Source organism: Salvelinus sp. IW2-2015, linkage group LG37 (genome assembly GCF_002910315.2).
Source record: "Salvelinus sp. IW2-2015 linkage group LG37, ASM291031v2, whole genome shotgun sequence".
Classification (NCBI taxonomy): Eukaryota; Metazoa; Chordata; class Actinopteri; order Salmoniformes; family Salmonidae; genus Salvelinus; species Salvelinus sp. IW2-2015.
In genome coordinates, this window is record NC_036876.1 from 17,311,970 (window position 1) to 17,317,875 (window position 5,906).

Consider the following 5,906-nt stretch of genomic DNA (forward strand, 5'->3'; position numbering starts at 1 on the left):
GGTGGCAGCATCATGTTGTGTGGTGCTTTGCTGCAGGAGGGACTGGTGCACTTCACAAAATGGATGGCATCATGAGGGAGGGAAATTATGTGGATATATTGAAGCAACATCTCAAGACATCAGTCAGGAAGTTTAAGGTTGGTCGCAAATGGGTCTTCCAAATGGACAATGACCCCAAGCGCACTTCAAAAGTTGTGGCAAAATGGCTTAAGGACAACAAAGTCAAGGTATTGGAGTGCCATCCCAAAGCACTGACCTCAATCCTACAGAAAATGTGTGGACAGAACTGAAAAAGCGTGTGTGAGCAAGGAGTCCAACAAACCTGACTCAGTTACACTAGCTCTGTCAGGAGGAATGGGCCAAAATTCACCCAACTTATCGTGGGAAGCTTGTGGAAGGCTATCCGAAACATTTGACCCAAGTTAAACAATTTAAAGGCAATGCTACCAAATACTAATTGAGTGTATGTAAACTTCTGACCTACTGGTAATGTGATGAAAGAAATAAAAGCTGAAATAAATCATTATCTCTACTATTATTCTGACATTTCACATTCTTAAATAAAGTGGTGATCCTAACTGACCTAAGACAAGGAATTTTTACTATGATTATTGTCAGGAATTGAGAAACTGAGTTTAAATATATTTGGCTACGGTGTATGTAAACTTCCGACTTCAATTGTATTCAAAAGTGTATTCAAAAGTGTATTCAAAAGTCAATGAGTTGAACCGGTGGAGCAGAATCCAACTTGCCCAAGGTGGTGGAGCAATATGGGTTTTGATCAGTGTGATTCTGAACTCACATGTAGCCGTTGTAGTTCTCTGTAGCTCAATTGGTAGAGCATTTGCTTCCAGGGACCATCAGTACGTAAATGCATGCAGCATGACTGTAAGTTGCTCAAGATAAAAAAAAGTGTCTGCTAAATGGCATATATTATACGGAGTGGCTGTAGTTCGGGATTTTCTGGAAACTCCCCTTACGAAAGAAGATTGCAGTCAGAGTGCAGTATAACTGCATTTAGAGTGCAATATAACTATGACTACAGTATGTTGCAAAAACTGCATCCAGAATACTACAGTTGATTGCAGTTACTGCACTTTCAAAACTGATATATTTTTGCAAGGGATGATTTGCCATAGGGGAAAAAAACTGATTTCTGTGCATGTGCAGTATAATTTTTTTAACGTAGCTGCTGTCCAGTACGCTGTCTATGTAGCTGCTGCTCAGTGTTTCGCTGAAAGTTTGATCAGCGATTAATACTTTTTTTCTGGTGTAGCCTATTCAATTGTCATGTTGTACACAGAGGACATGGTCGACATGTTCGAACGATTGCATTCCAAGCATCAGCACGATTTCATGCTCTTTTTTCAGGAATGGAGTCAGGCTATATGAGGTAAATAGACCTGATCAAGGACCAAAACAAACAGCGAATGCATCCAACAAGTTTATACAGTCAGATGCTTAATGTAATCATTGTGTGCTAGGAATATGTGACCAACTACAAAACAAAAGTGAATGTCCCAATACCTTTGGTCCCCTAAAATGAGGGTTTCTAAACGTTTCACCTGATATGGAAAACACACTCAATTTTAAGCAGACAGTCATCACTTTAACCTCATAGTCATTGTATCATTTCAAATCCAAGGTCCTGGAGTACAGAGCCAAAACAACATAAAATAATGTCACTGTCCCAATACTTTTGGAGCTCACTGTATCTAGTCAACATATCAGACACAAGCAAGACAAAAACATGCAGTCTAATTAGTGTTTGAATGTTATGTTTTTCATCATCATTACAAACATTGGCTAAGCTGGAGGCAGACAGGCAGTCAAAGTAGTAGGGGAGAACCCGGGACAAAAGTAACACTTTCAGTTTTTTCCTAATTACTCAGAGGTCAATAGAGCTGGATACACCATAATAAAATAGACAGAGGACAGAAATACCACAATGTTACTTTTGTACCTGCCGGTGGGGTGGGATTCACACAGCTTTGGGACGGAAGTAAGTAACAGCTGGCAAGAAGTGCACGATATAATATCTGTCTAATATCCATGTTTATGGTTAGTAGTGCTCGTTACTTTCAACAAATGTACCATCAGCCATAATTTCATGTTTGTGTGGATTTGAATAATTAATGCTATAGGTTTGACATTTATGAAAATGAACCATGCGTCAACATCGCAATGTTGTGCAACCTCAATATTTTTCCTTAGGGTATTAATCAGACCAAAATGGATCACATTATAATTACATTATATTAAAACGTGTTAGGGATAGGCGTTCCGTCAACAGGACAGTCATGTAGCGCCATGTGTCATGAATGCAGATTTTAGAGAAACAACAAATACCGGTACATATAAGTGTCTTATATCGGCTGAAAGCTTAAATTCTTGTTAATATAACTGCATGGTCCGATTTACAGTAGCTATTACTGCAAAAAAATGCCATGCTATTGTTTGAGGAGAGCTCAAAACAACAAAACACTTTTTTCACCACGACAGGTTTGATAAATTCAACTTTGAAGGTGCAATGTGCACTTACATTCTTGAAATCTTGCTCTAATTTGTTACCCTAAACGTTGTTTCAACCAGTCAAATTACATTCGGATTTATTCCTCAGAGATTCTAGAACGTAACCAGACTTCAGTATATCACTAGGAGTGTAGTATATCCTATAGGATGCCAAAGTTGGTCAGAGAGCGACGCCTTCATTGCGCGCCGATGACACGGGGGTCTTCACTTGATTGACTGTAAACCCCGTATCTGTCGCACGATTTTGCTGCTAACCTTGTGCGACAGCAAGCCATTTCCTTTTGGACAAAAATTGCAAGAATATGGAGAGTTATGAAAACTGGGTGAATTTGCAAATGTTGAACTTACAATATGGCTACTAATACTGGAAAAGCTAAATCAAAGACCAAGTATACAGATTTGAGGATATTCTTGTAGAAAAATGTAATGTAAATGGACATTTAGGCAAATCGTGAAGGACACCTGGATGACTTCACACTAAATGTCATGTAGCTTGCTCATACTTCAAGTCATCAGTCTGAAACTGCACATACACTGCTGCCCTCTTGTGGACACCATCGGAATTACCAGAGTGATGGCTAGATTTGGAACCTTGCTGTTGCATTTCAAAGATGGTGGTAGAAAAGCAATAGAAAAAAACGGGGTGTTTTTTCTTTGTATTTTCTTCTACCAGATCTATTGTCTTATATTCTCCTACATGCACATTCCTGCAAATTGTACCAAGAATATGCATTTCCATGCTTCAGGGCCTGAGCTATAGGCAGTTAGATTTGTGTATGTCACGTTCCTGACCTGTTTTCTCTTGTTTTTGTATGTGTTTAGTTGGTCAGGGCGTGAGTTGGGGTGGGCATTCTATGTTATGTGTTTCTATGTTTAGGTTCATTGTCTGTTAGCCTTATATGGTTCTCAATCAGGGACAGGTGTTATTCATTTCCTCTGATTGAGAATCATATATAGGTAGGCTGTTTCACACTGTTTGTTTGTGGGTGATTGTCTTCCGTGTCTGTGTTTGTCGCGCCACACGGGACTGTTTTGGTTTGTGTAGTCTATTCCTGTTCTGCATGTTTATGTATGTTTTCCAGTACAGGGGCCTGTTGCACAAAAGTAGAATTAAGACATCCGGGATAAATGACTCAGCTGAGCTCAATGAAGCCAAAACATGTGCGTCCAGGCTTAATTGGTTGCACAAAGACCAAGCCAGGATGAGCAGACACGGATTCATTAAGCCAGGTGAAACCAATCCTGGATAGGTGCGCGCTCACGGCTCACTCAAATAGACCCCGCCACAGATCACAGATTAACTGATTTACCATGGCAACTAGAGCCGCGTACTTTTCCCAGTCGGAAGCACAAATCCTCATGGAGGCATACGAGAGTAAAAGATATAATTAAGAAGAAAGGCAACACCGCCACAGTGATAAAGCAAAGAGAAAAAGCGTGGCAAAGTATTGCAGACCGCCTGAATGCGTAAGTAGTGCACAATTACACACTCACCGCTCCGCTGAAACATCACAATTACAATTCAAATATTAATTCACATCTCCAAAAATGCAGTGTACTGTAATTATGAAACGGTTAATTTTTAATTGAAATGCACTGCAGATATGAGTGAAATTGTGTAAAGTAACTCCATCACACTGTATAAAGCTATGATAAATTTTTGATATTTTTACTGAAAACAAGACAAAAATACCAAGTAATTTTTTGCAGTTTGACTCCATTAAATGTGTGTGTGTGTGTGTGTGTAGATTAAACATGAACGGGCCAAAACGGACTGGCAGCAGGTCAAAATCAAATACAAGAACATTCTGCAGAATGGTATGGTCCCTGACTAATATTTAACAAAGCACAAGCATATATTGTACCCAGAAGGTGCCTGCTCACACATTGTCTGTACTGTTTGACAGTGAAAAAGAAACCCACAGACAAGGCACGTGGTGGGTCACCAAAGGCTGACCTTACCCCAGCAGAGGACATGGCCTTGGAGCTAAATAAAGGCAGGCCCGTCTAGAGGGATCCCTGGGGGGAAAGAGACGAGCATAGGTTCCTCCCAGATGCCACCCGCTTCATTCAAGGTATGCCTTCCATCTCTACATGGGATACAACCACATCATATTGAATCAATTTGGACTGTCTGACTTTGTTTACCTATTGCCTTGCAGTGTCTGGCAGCACTGTGTTCCGTTTAGAGCCACCAGCACAAGCACCAGACGATGCTGATCCAGTGAGTACTCCATCAAAGCATACTGTAGCCTGGCATGTCTTGTCTACTAGCTTCAATATGAATCCGATTAAATGTGATAGGGTGAAGGCCCCAGTGCAGCAGCAACAGCACATGATGGAGACGATGATGAGGAGACCATCTCTCTGGATTCCAGAAGGCATGAGGTATCATGTTAAGACTGTGAAAGTACTATTTACTTCTACAATGGTGAGGAGTCCTCATCAAAATCAAAAAATCTAATTTCTTTTACAGGACCCAGATGATACAGTGGAAACCAGCCTGGCAACATAGTGCGTATTATAAAAGGACACACATCCTGCCAAATCCAGCTGGCTAATTGTATTGTGTTCACAGAGCTCACAAGCTATCAGAAAGTTGTATGGCAACCACCTCCGGCGCCAAATAGAACTGGCAGACAAGACATTCAGTACAAGAAGAAAAAGATGGAAAATCTTGCACTGGAGTCGAAATAAAAAGAGGACAATTAGGAAACTGGACCTTGAAATAAAAAACTTGAGAGGAGGTGAGATGCCTTCAATGTACACTGTATGCTAACTGTAACACAAATGTATTAATCATTATTTTTCTTTCCTCCCCCAGCTCCAAGAAGATGACACAGCTCAAAAAAAAATAGGTATATCTCGTAAAGTCAAGTGAGCCATGACATATGAGCCTTATTGTGAGCACACAGACGGTGGCATCTTTCTAAGTTTTTTTTATTTTCCCAGCAATCAGTACAACCAAGTCATCGTTATAAGGCATCGCCCTCTTTTTCCCACCCCCCCAGCACCAGGTGTGGCCACTAGCCTATATGAAGGCCCAAAATTGTGTGTTCCTTTCTGCTCTGACAATGCATGCCCATTCGTGCGAGATGTGGTGGATGAAGAAGCACTTGTGCTGAGGAGAGCCTTCAGGCGAGAAAGGGTCTTCAGGGACCGGTGGACCCACTGGCCTTCCCTGATGACCATCTATATGAAAGATACAGGTTTTCTGCAGATGGCATCAGGTATCTATGCAGACTACTGGTCCCAGGATTAAGCACCGCACTGCACGGAGCCATGCACTGAGTGTGGAGCAAATGGTTTGTGTGGCCTTGCGCTTTTTTGCTAGTGGAGCCTTCCTGTACTCAGTGGGGGATGCAGAACAGCTG